Source organism: Pelmatolapia mariae, linkage group LG15, assembly GCF_036321145.2.
Source record: "Pelmatolapia mariae isolate MD_Pm_ZW linkage group LG15, Pm_UMD_F_2, whole genome shotgun sequence".
Classification (NCBI taxonomy): Eukaryota; Metazoa; Chordata; class Actinopteri; order Cichliformes; family Cichlidae; genus Pelmatolapia; species Pelmatolapia mariae.
Genome location: NC_086240.1, coordinates 980808 through 997722, shown reverse-complemented (window position 1 = coordinate 997722; position 16915 = coordinate 980808). Strand labels below are relative to the sequence as shown.

General features: G+C 42.5%; 1 protein-coding gene across 11 annotated transcripts in view; it reads right to left on the bottom strand.

Annotated features, from left to right (window-relative positions):
• Positions 1–16915, bottom strand: part of cdc42bpab (CDC42 binding protein kinase alpha (DMPK-like) b) — a 68525-nt gene that overhangs the window by 40313 nt on the left and 11297 nt on the right. The window lies entirely within an intron of this gene.

The window sequence follows — 16915 nt, the reverse complement described above, 5'->3', positions numbered from 1 at the left end:
TTGAGGACACTGGACGAAGACCTCCCGAGACCTACACCCAATCGAATCTGCATCTAGGCGAAGCTCAGAGTCCATGATCACAATCTGAGTGGTCAGTCTGGTTTTCCATTTCTAAATGACATCACTAATAACCTTTGGTGCTCGTCAAAGGTGGAAGTTCTAAAGACTTCTGAGCCTGAAATGACCCACGCTTGTGGAAACATTTGTGTTCGTTATGTCATAACCCACAAGAAACAGCCACTACATTCACATGTATAAGGCCCCATGTTCCTCTAAATGGACTTTAAAGTGTTTGTGACCACCTGGTCTTTATAGCAGATGACAGCGGATCCAGATAGGCTGAACGATAAAGCTGGCTATTGTTAGGTTTGCAGCTACGGTTCCTGGTTTGGGGGGAGCTGCGAGGGATCTGTAAGGGCTGCTGACGTCCTCTCACAAAGCTAGACAGATTCCATCTAAGGCTCACAAAGTCAGCGTTTCCCTCATTTGTGGAAGGCTATTCAACTACTTCCTGGTTTTCATGATCTCAGCATGCCAAGGATAACCTGGATAAGCTTAAAAGTTCACCAAGGTCAGGATATTAGTTTCAGTGATGGCTTTCTGAAAAAGTTGATAGATATATAATTGTAATCAGAACTATTTATGCCTATTTTTCAACACTGCTTGAGCAGTTTTATTAGCCACATTTAGCGTGGCTAGCATACATCCAAGCAGGCATTCGAACACGAGCATACGTTTGACGTTTACATACAGTCGCACTCTTGGCTAACAAAAGACAAAATCTCCATCTAATGTAGAACGGGCTTGTGTCAGACAGAGAGAGAGAGAGAGACTAATCATCAAGCTAAACTTGTCTGGTTGCTGTAACTTTACAGAACCTCCAGTGTTGAGGAGAAAAGAGGACATTCTCCCACTGAGAGACGGGGAAATGCCTGCCGATATAAAACAAACAGGTCACTCATAGCTCAACTATCTCTCGCTCTCAGTTTTCCTCACACTCCCTCCCGACTCTGCCGACAGCTGGCCTGCTGTGACCGCAGGGCAGAGAGAAAGCGAGGGCCGGAGTAGTCTTGGCACACATTTCCACAAACCTAAAACACACAAGCAACCCGGCGGTGACACTGCGTGAGGCTGGGAAATACATGTTTAATCATATCATTAATTTTCCTGCAGCGTAAGTCGACCAGAAGCACTGAAGCCATGTCTAGTGGTTGACCAACCATGATATATTTGGAGTCAGGAACTAGCTTTCAGAAAGCAGCCAGGGAAATGCGACAAGTCTGCAGAAACGATGACAAACAAGGCTGCGACACAGCCGAATAGTTCTTTCTCACAAAGCGCTCTTGTGCGTCCTTGCTTCGCTTTTCCATGCGTTATCTAACCTCCTGACAGAGCCAGCTCCAACACAAATAAAAAGTCAACTCGATACACGGCTAGAAACAACATATCCAAGCAACAGCTACGTCTGCGTATCCCACATGTGTGCAGCTACACTGTGTCTAAAGGTGCCACTCTGACAACTCAGTGCTGTGCAGAAAGAGCCTGTACATAGAAAACCTCACTCAGTGTGTTCACAACAGGCAGGCGGTGGCATCCCACTTCCTCAGGAGATGCTCCGGCAAACCACATGACCAACTGACTGAAGTCACATGTCACCAGAAAAAACATGAAATAAAAACATACGTAGGTAGCGAAAACCAGTTTCAGTTTATTTTACCAATAATTTTGACCATCACCATTCTGGCAGGTTCTCGTGTTTGAGGGTTAAATCAGTGAAACAAACAAAAATTGAAACAAGCATCTCCACTCTGGAAACTAACTGGACCTAAAGTGAATTCATGAGAACAAACTCTAAATAGAAATGAATAAAGAGACAATAGAAAACTATTTTGAATGTTCTAATTATTTTCTAACTAATGTCTCCATGTGTATGTACACACACAGCAGAGCAGCCACTGTAGGAGAAACACTGGTGTGTGAGAACATTCATCCAAACCAAGTTTGAGGCAGTTCACATGAACGGTGATTGAAATGAGTGGAGTTCACAGCTCATACGATATGATTCATTTAAGCTATGATGTCCAGCTATGTGACATTTTAAATCTTGCCCTGTACGAGTGTCAACGTGTGACACACCAATCAGTGAATGTGTTTTATTGTGTTCTGGGATCGCCACCACACTCTGATAGTCGCCATCACTTGGCTCAGGGCTGATGGGAATCTTGCTGTTTGCAGCAAATTCTATGGTTTCAGCTGCCAAACACCATTTTACCCTCGAACCTGATGTGGCACGTTTGCCACGGTTAAGATAACATCTTGCTATGAAATCCCACTAGATTCATTTTAATTCCTGTATCAAAGGTAAACAGCCATGCCTGAGCAGCAAACAATTAGACAAGCGATTAAATCCATTTGATACGGTGTTTTTCTCTTTACTGGTAAAACACAGTGGAAGGATCCAGAACTGATTTTACACTGTAAAGACAAAAAACCTTCATATTCAGAGTTTGTCATGCATAAACTGTTTATAACTGGATTCTAACATAAATGTTGATGGTTGAATCAGCTGTCCACGTGCCCAGCAAAAGCTCTCTGAGACCACACAACTGAAATTCGCCTCCATAAAAGCTCAAATCCAGATGAGTTTGAGATGTTTTCCTGAGGACATCAGGGGGATTGGACAGTAATGTCCCAGCTCACTATGGTAAACTCACAGCCTTTCAAAACTTCCTGTATCCAAATACATTTCCTGATCAACTCCAAAAATTAAATCAGATTTTGGGCCAAGCCAGCTCTCTAATAAAGTCGTTCATGGCACAAAAATCAAACCAATCACATAATCTCTGAAACTAATAGTGATTAGTTCTGAAATTCTTCACGCCAGTTTCCATAGATGCAGTTATCTCAAGAAGACGACCGCTGGTTCAACATAGTGGACACAAATGGGCCCCCTCCCTATGAACACAGAGGGTGTTGTGTAATGAAACCTGACGTCAGACACCACGTGTAGCTTACGTTACTCTGCTATACTGACTGTACTAACTACTAGGATGACCACACCATCTCTCGCAGCCCATTTGTCACCCGCCTTGCTTCCTCACCACATCTACCTTCTCCAAGTTGACCCGACGAGGTAGAGTTGGAGGCCTATATGGACTGTATTACATATAATACAGCAAAAAAGCCAAAGTAAATTCTGGCTGCACTCTACAAGTAAAAGCTAACATGGCCGTAGAGTAAGGGGGAAGAGAGTCACGCCAGCTGAGAAGGAGAAAACACTGATTAGTAGCTGCACGCTGACTCAGGAGCTCCACTGAAGCAGCCACATGAGATACGGCTTTCATCTGAGAGCCAGGAGCCCACAGGCACCGTCCACAACAAAGCAAAACTGCAAACACGGACACAAACATGTGCACGCAGACACACACAGCGCGAGGGCTAATTCCTCACATCTACATCTGACACATAATTGCTGACTCCGTCTTGCTTTGGCCTTGGCAGAAACTTTACAGTCAAACATATTACACAAATCGCTTTTCTGAACAGGAATTAAACAGAAGAATAAAAATCATTGGGCACCACTTGAAAAGCAGATGGTTTATTGGTGAAAGGCCCAGATATGATTCTGTTACACTTGTCTTTAATTTACACATCCGTCATAAGTTTGAGTGTTTTGGAAATAAGAGACAAATAAGGACCATTTTAGCGACCCCCCAAATCTTCTGTTTCATAGGGGGTCGGTCTCTCTCTCTGACTGCACTCACTCATTTACACGGGTTTCTGTTTTTCTATAGATCCATAAAAGACATGCCACATGCTTAAAAAAAACAAAAAACACATACCATAAAGTATGATCATACAACTCAACTCACTAGCAAAGTAGACACATTAAAACATAGCAACCGTTGCTATGACAAGGTGTGGTAGGGATCCATTGCAACACTGCAAAGGTAACCGTCAGAGCCTCCAAGCCTTAGCATGACTGGAGCCGTTTTGCAATGTGTAGCTAAGCCAAGATATTTTTAAAAAAGACATGTCAGTGTCATAAAATTGTCCTGCAGGAAGACACTGAGGCGCAGACAAACAAGTACAATGAAAGATAAATATATGTGCACTACAGTGCAAACACACACACGATTTAGTAGAAGGCCTTAGGATGCAGCGAAACTGGAAAAACACGAGTGACGCCACCTAATCCACACAGCCAGACCGGTTTAGCCCAAAATGCTGAGTGCTTATCGAGCCCATCTTGTTCCAAAACCACAAGAGAAGTCAGTGCTGGTTTGTGTGAAAATCACTGTTCAAAAAGGTCGATTGTGCTCACTTAGCAGCTGTCCCCCAAAAAATGATGGACTGAGAAGACAGACGACAGCATAGACCTCCACACAACACCTCCAGGCTGTGTTGAAGAGAAATGTAGCTCTGGGTGTACCTGGATGCTTCTGATAGAAAATAAGCCAACCTATGAATAAAATAATGCAAATATTTCCACTAAAGTCATATTCCTGGTTTGTATTTGGCCTTTCCACACACTGCGACTCAGAGCTACATACATGGGGACAAAGATTTAGACGTATGTCGCTCATACATTTCGCAGGCAGCTTCTCTACAAATGTTGTAATCCACACAAACTCTGAATCTCGACTTTTTTAAAGACTTCAATTATAATAGCATGTAAAGATTACACTGGCGACAGTCACAAAATACATTTTATATCAATAAAGTTGGATAAGCTCAAACTCAGATAAGTGAAGGGAAAGAGAAAAGAAGACATGCAGGACAAAACACAGACCGAAGGAGAAGGAAAATGTAACGACGCGCTGCAGTGCTTTATAAACACGTGCAAGGTCAAAAGAGGAGTGCATCACAAAGTCTCACAGCAGCTTACACCAGGACAACTAAGTGATGGTTCAGGATTACCTGATCCGGCTCCAACTATAAACTTTATCAAAAGGAATGTTTTTAAAAGCACGGAGGGCGTCTGTCTCCCAAACTGGGAGCTGGTTCCACAGGAGAGAGGGCTGATAGCTGGGAACTCGGTCTTCCATTCTACTTTTGGAAACTGAGAGCCACAACTGAGCCTCCAGTGCTCGGTTAGGATAGAGTGACACTATGAATTCTTAAGAATATGATGGAGCCTCATTATTCAAGGCGAAGAATTTGAAATCCGGGTCTGGAAAGCCAAATTCACAGGCAGGATGAATTCTAAAGAGCATGGAAGGTAACTGTAGGATAAAAACATGAATAAAGACAGACAGGAGAATGGAAAAAAAACATTAAGTTCAGCTTGTAAGGGTAAGTGAGGCTGGCAGCACTGGGGAAAAAAAACAGTGTGTGGGTAGAGAGCCAGAAAAGGCATCCCAGTCACAGGCAGCGGCTGAGCCAGTTACAGTAAGTGTCCAAACCTTGCACCCGCGACGTGCTCCAATCCCATCCCCGGAGTGGGATTGGAGGGACATCTGGAAGCCATAATAAGTGATGTAATGACACAAAAATGCTGCTTGCAAGAGAGACAGGGGAGACAAATGAAGAGAGGCCTTTCAGTATCTGACGAGAAGAAGGAGAACGGCATGGACAAAGAGAAGAGCAGATGGCTTTTCCTTCCATCTGACCAAAGTGCGCTTGTTGGAGAGACAAACCAACCATATCTCATAAACAACGCAGGAGTCTTCATAGACTGTGGAAACAAATAAGGGTAATATGAACAGGTTTGAATACTGCTGCACCATTATGGTTTATTTTTATCCTTATTATTAACATTTCAGAAAAGATATACAGTTGGGAAATAATTATTTAATCCCTTGATGAATATCCAAGTTTGCTCAATTAACAGTCTGTAATTTGTAAAGGCAGTCCCCTTCCGGCTCCCACAGATTGTGATTTGTACGCCACAGGCAGTCAATCCGTCAGTCACTTACAGATCCCTGATCTCAGCTGGCTGTGTGTATAAAGCACCTTGTGGCCCAGTGCACTTTCTTCTATTCCAAGGTGTGATCATTTGGACATGGAAGAACTAAAATGACCATCAGTAGTCCTCGGTCTGGAGGTCCGTGCTGGCTGGGCTGAGGATGATCATGAGAAAGGTGGTTCAGCCCAAAAGTAGACGGGAGGAGCTTGTTAATGATCTGATTTGTGAACATCCAAAAGAGTTGGGACAAAGTGCTGTGTATGAAACCAAAGTCAAGCATCAACGCGACCAACTCCGATGGTTCTTCCTGCACGCAAAGTCAACAAAGCAGAGGCCAAAGAAACAGCACATTAATGGAGTCATGGAGCGGCCTACCTGCTCTCCAGACCCAAACCTACAGAGAAATCTGTGCACAGAGCTGAAGCTTCTCATTGTTGAGCAGCAGTGAAGAAACCCAAAGGATTGAGAGGGCTTCTGTAAAAATACAAAATCCCAAACCTGGTGACCAACTACAAGAAACATTTGACCGCTGTGCAGCCAACAACGGTTTCTTTAACATTAACAATAGTAGGTCACACACGGTCAACACTCCTAGTTGTTTTGTGATTGTAACTTCATACAACTCTACTGTAATGTAGAAATATTAATATTATGAATATATTGATAATATTTAATATTACGTAATATTTGGAACAAACCGTCATGGCTTTAAAATAACAGTAGGGGGCAGTCACATTATCAAAAAAAAGAAAAAGAAAAACCAGGGGGAGGGGACATAGTGTGCTTCCACACCGTATCAAAGCGCACACTAAATCATTGTGGTTCGGTTCACTATGGGTGCAAAAACCAGAAAAGACGGGATGAAGACAGGATCATCTTAGAGCCAACATGGCTCCATCTCTGCCTCTAACATGACTGGGATCACTAAACACAGTCCTGGCTATTTTTCATACAGGTCATCTAATACACCAGCGTGCAGTTATACATGGTCACTGCTTTTTCTAAATTATTGCAGATGGCATGAATACGACATCTTAGATCCGTGATGTCAGCAGAAACCCACCAGCTCTCCTGTATCATCTTCCTGCTTCAGCTACTTCCATCCTTGGAATGAGGTCATAAAGCCGCCATTCCCAAACAAGGTGTAATCAGCTTCTCTGTTTAAAAGTTTCCAGCTAACAACATGAAGAATGAGATATTCATCCTCTATTTTTAGAAAAATGCTGCCATTATAAACCGTTCCACACCCATCATGCCCTATTTTATATAAATAAATACAAAGCTTTGGTCTCCTACAAATAACAGCTGCCTGATTACAAAAGTACTTCCCAGTTAAATGAAGGCCGAATAAAAACTATTAAGTGAGGGCTATATAAATAATATAGCAAGGTCATCAAAGGAAAAATGAAAGCTGTGTGATTCTAATAACCTAGTCCTTAAAAGGGAAAGGGACTCTGTGCCAGAGGCACTTCAAAAACCAACTCTTAGCAATTTAACTGCAAGTAGCTTAAAAACATCCAGTAAATTACACAAATTACAGATGGAAACAGAACCAGGCCCCTTTCTGTCACAACCAGAGGCTCCCCCAACAGATGTGCTGCCAGGCACAACCTGCCCCGACAAAAGGTTTGTGTGTCCATGCAAAGAACTCATAGGTGATGTCATGGGGCACTGAAAGAAGCCAAGAAAACAGATTTTGTGACGTATGATGCATGTTAGCTGCCATAGATGTGGGCCTACGCCACTAAGTCAATCACAAGGACCGGAAATCTAAAAAGGAAAACTAGCGGTCGCTTCCATAACACATTAACAAGCCTTTAAGCATTAAACTGTATTTAATACTAGTGTGCACACCAGCGACACCAGCATTCCCAGTGGTGTCTGCCTGCACAACCCTCCCCACTCTACCACAACCAACATCAAATTCCACTCCATGTCGTTTTCCCTTCCCTAACATCCTGACCAGTTTCTTTTCCTTCCCATGCCTTCATCTCTACCAACATATAAGCCCCTTCTCCCTCTCCCTCCCTCTCTCTCTCATTCCTGGTCTTTTCCTGCTCCGTCACACTAATAAGAGGGCAGGAATGGTCAAAGGCCTTAAACTAAACAATCTGTGCCCCACAGCATTAAACACACAAACAGGATGTTCCCAAAATATTAAAAAACCTCAAACACCAAAGAAAAGGAGAGGGCAGGGCTTGACAAAACAATAGATCAGATCTAGTGTGTGTTACAGCTCAGCGACTGCTGCAGTGAGCATACACCCAGGCCAGGCGATGTGAGAGAAGCGGCCTTGGAGGGGCTGGGCTACATCACTTTCTGCTGGCTATACAGGAAGTTTTCACAGGACTTCAAAGAGGTCTCCAAACCAGCACATCAACCTGTTCAACCCACACTGCAAACAAGTCGATTTACACAATTCTGTGTCAACACAGCGTCCCGATACCATCTGCAGATAAAGAGCCAATATGAAAGGAGCCTGCCAGGCTGTGTTACCCAGCTCGGCCGGCTCTCCTTACTGTCTGCCGCTCTGCTGGTGGTGGAAGCACCAGGTGCTGCATTGTTCCTCTGCATGGTGTTGATAGTGCACATTGATAACACAACAGGTTTTCAAGCACAGTGGTGTGCAATTCAAGTCACACATAGTCTTGATCATCTTACAACATATAATAATAACTAAATTGATGCTTAAGATGCACTGGAAATCAAGGCCACCAGTATGACTGGTAGAGATGCACCGATTGACTGGCAAGGGACAGGAACTGGATGATTTCCAGCATTCCAATCCCAGACTGGAATCTTGTCGGTCAACTTCCCATGTCTGATTGCAGGCTGGTCCGGTCCATTCATGATGAACATGCACACTCACAGCAACATGCTAATATCCAATTAGCATAAAAATCCCTCACTGTGAGCAAACACAAAGTTTGCCAAAGAATAAACACGAAACTAATCAGACACCTAAATCGACTTCACTGATCTGAACTCGGACATTTTAAAGAAGCTAACAAAGGGAAAGTGGCTAAAGCTAAAAGAAATCCAAAGCTCAGAGCTAGCTACAAGCTAGCAGCTTCGGTATAAGCAAAGGAGCAAAGCAGTTACAAGGAAAACTGAAAAAGACAAAAGTGTGATGTCTATAAGATACCGGAGAATGACACAAGTACTTAACTTTTGTTATGCTATGCTAATCTGTTGCACCTGTTACTGCAAATAAATAAAACTTTCATGTGCTTTTATCAAGTGGTGACAACTAAAATTAAAACATTTGTTTAGAGATGGGGAATGTTAGCCGTGAATAAAAGAGTAAATAACTGTTATTAAAGTTTTAATGAAGATGGGGAGAGAGAAGGATAGCAAGACTTTGATTAAATCAGGTGGTTGAAAGGTACACCCAGTTTTATACTTAAAAAGATCAATCCCTGGCATGTCTGTCTCCTTCTGCCAGGACAATCAGCTCTAACGGACTTAAAAATACATAATATGTGATGTTTGCTCTGAACACATCTCCATGTTGGAGAGAGGTGGATGTTACCAGAGAAACCGTGACAGCTGTATGAATTTTACTGCCAGCACAAGACTCGTTTCTCAGTCCAAGGAACAAATGACTTTATGGCAGCCTCTTAGTGCCTTTACAGGGCAGAGCTCCCACATCAGCCTAAAAGGAAAACACTACTGGGTGGTTATAAGAAGAGTGAGATAGATGCCGAGCATGTGCTGTGGGAGTGTTCTGCAAAACAGGCGAGTTTTTCCAATATCGTGTGCGTAAAAATTCCAGTTGGCACAGCGTGCACGCAACAATGTAACAAGACTGGGACATGGCATCAAGTTCCAGCAGCAGTTCATAAATTTCAACATCAGTTAAATTAAAGTCATCAGACACTTAAACAAGGCAAGAATTTATTGCCAGTGGTGTTCCAGCACCAACATGTCACAACACACTGACAGATATTACAGCACACATTTCCTATTGCCTTTTCTGGGCTCCTCTCGCTGACTTTTTCCCCCTTCAGACGTCGGCAGCTTGTGGAAAGGGGGGGGGGGGGGGGGGGGGGGGGTTCCAGTGCTACAGTCACTGCTAAAACAACCCAGCACTAACATTGCACCATTTAAGGCTTTGATTCCCAATGGGACCACCCATACTATAAATGGATCCACCATTGGATCCATCATGGCGGAAAACCTGTCTCTACATCCTCTTGGACATCTCTAGGTATCCTCTGAATCAGTATTTGAAAAAAAAGCATCAGACTGTGCAGGAATCAATCTTCCAAGCTAACCACATTTTACCAAACCTGGCTGAAATTTTGCACCAAAGCTAAATGAATCAGCTGTCAATGGAAGCAAACAGAAATGAACTATTGCTCCACTAGACTGAACTTTTCTACAACCATTCTCTATTTTCATGGTTTTGTAGAAAGGACAACTCATGAAATCACTGCCAAAACCACAATGACTTAGATAATCCATATATTTACACAGGCCATTCTGTCCTCCTCCCTCTGCTACCACAGTGGATTCATCACTACATCACTACAAAAGATATTTGCAACAATTTACAAGATTCTGTCAAATCTGAAGCTACATAATGATCGCTTTCATTTTAGATTGTAACAATGCTCAAAACAACATGAGCCCAAGAAATGTACTCCAGTTATATGAAACATAGCGACAGCTGAAAAGACTTTAACATGTTTGAAGCTTGTTCAACAAAGGACTCAGCAGTACATCTGCATTGTCCCCCAGTGGTGCTAGTTTCTGTCATTATGCAACAGTACTGTTTAAAGGTTGGGGAAACCTGCAGTCAGCTGAGACTGAAGAAGTCACTTGGATCAATGACCAGACGTTTCTCCCACTGAAAACGTCCATATGAACAGAATCAATTTGGGGTGGGGGGGGTCCTCACCTGGATGACTGAGCATGCATCAAGTCATTCTCAGTCATCATTTCTTTATCTAATCTCGAGATACGTCATCAAAACCAGAAAAGTTGTGTTTCACTTGCAGTCCAGCAAACAAAGTAAATGAGACGACAGTTGATCGCACAGTGAGAGCCAAAATAGCCCCTAGTTCAAGAACACTTTAGTTTCCAATGTGCCCCGTCTTGTCTGTGCACCTTATTGGACCATCTGAGAAAGCAACACAAACTGATAAAATCTCAAGGATCACTGCATAACCAGTGGGCCTCCTGTTTGTGCATCTAGGCTAGCATGAGGATGAGTTCACACCAAAGCAAAATCCAAAAAATACAGTTTAAACACAGAAAAGTTCTTTGTCAAGTTACAAAGTAAAACAAAGTAAGTCATTGCTAGTGCCCCAACACTGTGCCACAGTCTTGTAGTCCAGATGGTGGCCCCTCCGTTTTCAAGTGAATATTGGGAAGGCTGTAATGTTAACAAACTGAAATATGGAGAAAACCACGAAATTACGGCTTTCTGCTCCCAAAATAAATGGAGGGGACTGAAGTGCTACGCTATATATACACACACTTCCCACTGCTGCAGCCATGCACAACAGACACTTTCTAGGCCACAACCAGTCCCGTTCACTGCGAAAAATACTAGCTCGGCTACTAATTATAACCTCCAGTAGAAAGGTGTCGGTGCTGGGACTTGTAACCAAAAGCATGCTGAAAATATTCATCTGGCAACAGCTGGGCGAGTTAGGACGTGCTGCCTGTTCAGAGCTGAGGGAAGGTACGCGTATGACCATCACAAAGGGTAGAGCCGTGAGGATGGTAATGAGGCAGGGAGCAGGGCTGGGTGTTTCCCAAGCCATTACTACAGAGACTAACCAGGTTCATATTACAAATTATCAAAGCAAGCAGAGCTTAATATGAGCTAATAATCCTTTAAATGACTTGCAGAACAAACCAGACTTCTGGTATCCATTCATAATTTATTAAGGCACAAAATCACTACACTCTAAATTAATTCAATTAACCTGAAAACCAATTATAGGATCTATCCAACAGTTAACCAGGCAAGGAAGCTCAGGTCTGATCCATTTAGGAATTCTCCATGAGCTCAAGCTCGGCACTGTAAGCTGTGAGAACAAACAGCGGCCGCGCAATAGCCGTCAGACACTTAGATAACAGTTACAGGGCTAATGACCTCACTGATAAGGAGATTGAGTCAGCGTGGGAGGCTACATACAGCGGGGACGGCCACTTGTCTTGACGAGGATGTGAGACAACCCCAGGTGATCGCCGGCACCGAATCTCTCAACATGCTGATAACCGCAGGCTGCACAGTGTGCCGGACGTAGCGTGGAGTACCACCAGGCACTGCTCTCCCTCCACACACCCGCAGTGAATGCGCTCAGGCTGAGGGTCACGTTACGGTCTCCCATCATCCTTTTACTGCTGGGTGGACTCATCAATGTGAAAGAAACAACCTGCGTTTCTAATGGAGAAAGAGGCCACTGACAGAAGAAGCTGACTTTATTTGGAAAAGCAGAGGAAACACAGATAAAGCAGACGTTGCTGATACCGCCCATAGAAAGCTATTCAAGTCTATTGGAAACCAATACACCTCGTCACACGTGAGGCACTTGCAAATCTATGAAATATTTGAAATTTTAAAACAAAGCAAAGCCTCCATCAAGGATCTGTGTTTATGGCCAGCTTACTGTCTGCTAAACACCCCAACCAAAGGGCAACTGTTCAGTTACTTAGAGTCTGTCTTTACAAAAGCCTATAAAAGTCTTTCTTCTTCTTCAGCATATAAACATGCTACGTTTACAAGCATCAAGTCAGAAGAATGCTCGCTTCAAGTTAAATGATTCGGAGAAATGGAACAGCCTGTTTCATGACGCGAATGCCTAAGCCAAGGCCCAGCATCAAATAAATAAGGATTATTTTAAACCAGAAAAGATGAAAGTCCTAGAATCATACTCAAAATATGGAGTTGAAAAAACAATGTAAAAATAGTGTCAGTTTAATTGAACCAAATGGCCAACAATAAAGTTTTGTGATTTTACAGAGACTCTAATGTACTAATAATCAGCACATTAGAGTCCAGACGAACTTTTGTCCCAAGGAACTGCTGAGCTTGTGAGAATGGTTTGGATGGGGAGAGGATATGGCTGCTGTAGGGATGAGGACAAAAAAAAAGTATTTAAACTGTCCAACAATATCAGGAGGGGAAAACCTCACTGATTTCACAGTTCCTTGCTACAAACGCTACACACTCTTTCTAATAAAAGCCCAAGCTGAGCCTTTTACTGACCTTGGGAATATTCTCAAAATGATAAATAAATTTCCCTTATTTATAGTTTTTTTTCCCTCATCTTAAGAGGACTGAGTCTGTAGAAGAGCAGATTGAAAACAGGCGGGAAGCTAAGTCATCAGTCATTAGGCCCAAGCACATAGCTCTAGGGGCTCAAGCATTTAGGGTATATGGAAAGACATAACTGCCTAATATCAGCAAATGCTCCAAACTAAAACAGCATCTAAACATGGTTACATTTAACTCCAAGTAATAGGTATATTTAACTTTAGCACTACAAGTACTGAAGTATTACCCAACTTTAGAATTCATGTATGACAGATGGTGGGGCCATGTATAACGAAACAATGACACACGTGTGCGTGCATGCAACAGAAATATTTGATATACATGACGTTTCCTTCTTTAGAAAAATAAACATGACACATTTTCTTCTGCTCAGATGTGTCGACTCTAAAATCTGTCCAATCAATGAACAGGAAGGAAAAATGAATGAAGCACCTAATTGGTCTTGTTTTAACTGCCCGAGGGGAGAAAAAAATGGATTTGGGGTGATGAGATTTACTCAATTGCAGCATGCCCAATTGTTTTGTCTGTATGCTGACCTTCAACAGAGGGAGGAAACGGTGTGAGGCAGCTGTCTATATATAGAGGTGAACAACAGAGACGACTCAGTGGAAAACAATTGAGATGACAATCAGTTCGACCGCAGGATTTCCACCAGAGGCTTCTCAGGAGGGAGACAGCGCAGGACGGCGTAGTGGGCTGTGGGTTCGTCAAACCACAAAGAATTCATTTTAATGTTTGGGGCAATTTTAAGACGTCTATTTACAGTCAGTCTCTCAGTTGTGTGCATTACAGGTCACAAACCCATTCTCACACACTTATCCACAAAACCACCAAATCACTGTGTGTGGAACAAACAGGCTTATGAGAGACTGGGTAACCAGACTGCCCAGCATTGCACAGACGCTTTGTTTTATCATCAAGAATTCGCCCAGACAACGAATCAGCTGCACGCAAGCTCCACCGGCCTGAATGACCACCATTCAGGTGGAAGATGGAGAATTGTGCTGACAAGCTGCTGACATTATTTGACTCATGTGTCTCCGAAGGCAGGAGGTCAGAACAACGAGTGCAAGAGACATAAATGCATAAAGCAGTGTAGATATTAAAGACAGGCCTAAAAATAGACAGGTCACTGTCAAATTCGCCACCACGCTACGACCCAAGGTCAACACTTGATCAGTGTCAGCAAGCAGCACGGAGGCACAAAGAGAACGACAACTACAACCGATACGAGTCAACTCTGTGGGCTCCCCTAATATATTTCAACTATTTCAATTTGTCCTCATAGCTTGTGCTCTCATCATCTTCGCCTAATTTGTCACATTCCCCCTCTCATTATCCAGTTAAGAAGATTGAGCCGAAATGCCACAAATTGCAAGACTGAATGCTAATGTGTCCCAGAGTGGTCTGACTAAGCACACACGACTGACAGCGTCCATCGTTTGTGCTAACAGCAGTGAAAGTAACGCCAGAATTATCCGTTGTTCTCCCCGATGTTCTAAAGAAACGGGGGAAAAAGCCGATCGAGGAACTTTAACACATACCATCACGCACAAATGAGCTACAGTGAGATGTTCAGTGAATCCACTGAGTCATATGTGTGGGTGGGAGTATTAATGTATGGGACAAGGAGTGGGGTGAATAAGAGAAATTCAGCATTACTCTTAGCTCACTGAGTGCAGTGAGTGTGTGTCATGCCAATTAAACTACAGCACAATTAGCTCGATTACTGTTTTTGACCGTTATCCACCAGCTGCATTCCTTGGCTACAGTAGAGAAGACGCTGATGTGCGATATGATGCATATATGTGCAACATAATGCTTATTAATTTCCACTGTTTGGCTATGCGCCTCTATACTTTTATAGGTCTGTATAATTTTCTTTAATTCTCATTTCCAGCTCCAGTAGAGTCGAATCCTGGACTCTACTGGAGTAGTTTTGTATCCCTGGCAGTTAAAAATAATCCTTTTTTATCTTATATTGGACCTTGGTGCAACCCCTCAGTAGGGCTGGGCCATACCATACCGTTCACGGTAATACCGGTACAATGTTAGGCAACGATAAGAAAATGAAATATTGCGATAGAATATGGGTAAAACGCGCATGCGCAGTGCCTTTGTTTTCATACGCACATGCCGAAAAAGCATGGTGGCAACGGAGAATGAGAAGGGGGAAAGCGGATCGTTGAGTGAAACGGATGAACCAGAACTGGTTTGTAAAAATGGTGCCACTTCAGTGATGTGGAACTGGTTTGGTGTTTGTCCGTCAGATACACAACAAAGCACTTTTTTTTTTGTAGAACATGCAAGCGGCCGTCGTTATTACCGTATTTGTCAGACTAAGGTGCTCGTAAATCTGGGAGTAATCTGGGTCCTAAACTCCGCCCCCTTCAGGTCCCAAAGTCAAACGAACACTGCAGCATCACTGAGAGTTAAAAACTGTCTAAATTCTTTCATCTTTAATAAAATGATCAGCGTTGCTGCTTTACCAGGTGTAACAATGAAGTTTAACATCCAGGCATCCATGAAAACAGGATTTATTACATTTAACGGAGTTAGAAGTTAGCAGGAAGTTAGCTCGCTAGTTTCGCTAGTTACCTAAACATGATATAGCATGTTCTGACTGAGAGATTTCTGAAAGAATTCAAACGTACAGCTCTGCTATCACTTCCAACATAAATGAAGACAGAAAACTAAACAGCAGTGAAGTTTGTAGGGTTACTGAAGTTGGGCTAGGTGGTATATGATGATGTGCTACGTGATCGCTAGCGACACAGCTATGTTAGCATAACATAAACAGTGAAGCTGGAGGAATCAAGGCTAACACTTTTCCACTCAATAAAAGTTAACGTGAAGTTTCCTGATGGTTAGAGACAAATGCAATCGCATGGCAGGATGCTGTAAACGGACCAAACTTCAGTCAGGAGAACAGCTGAGATAATCCATCCACAATATGAGGTTAGTCATTAATATACTGCAACAACATGGGAATAGAGCAGCTGTGATAGAATACAGCATTAATGAATCAATGGTACAGAAGTGGAAGAAGCAAGAAGAATGAGTTGAATAAAGTTTGATTTATCTGACTGCTTTGTTTCACTTAATGTGCCTTATAATCCCGTGCACCTTATGGTCCGAAAAATATGTATTTGACTTTTTTATTTGGCACACTGCAGTTTAATGTTGCAAAGCAACTCTTTTTAACTTTAGTGGATATTATACATGGTTATGCTCAGGATATGTCAGCCCATTTCTACTGGAAATGCCTTTTGGTTAAACTGTCAGCAAGGAATTTGCATTTGCACTGTTAAATTATTATATAGCTTTAATGCACATAAAAAACAGCTGCTTGTTTAAGTGAAAATAAATGGATGGGGTTTTTTTGCGCTAGTAAAGTTGTGGAGTTTTACTTTGTCTTGCATCAATTATATCATCAGTTATATCGTTATCGCAAATTTTCAAATATATATCGTGATAAATATTTTTGGCCATATCGCCCTGCTCTACCCCTCAGTTCATCAAAGTTATTTTAATCCAGCTTTGTTCTGATTGGCTGCCCCTCCTAACCAGAAAATTTGATCTCTTAGTAACATCATACAGAACAAAGAATTAAAAAACAAACAAACCTTTGAAACACGTCTAAGGATCGCAGTAATTACCTGCACGTACACCAACTTCATTATTTGAAAATGTGGTCATATTTATTATAAGCA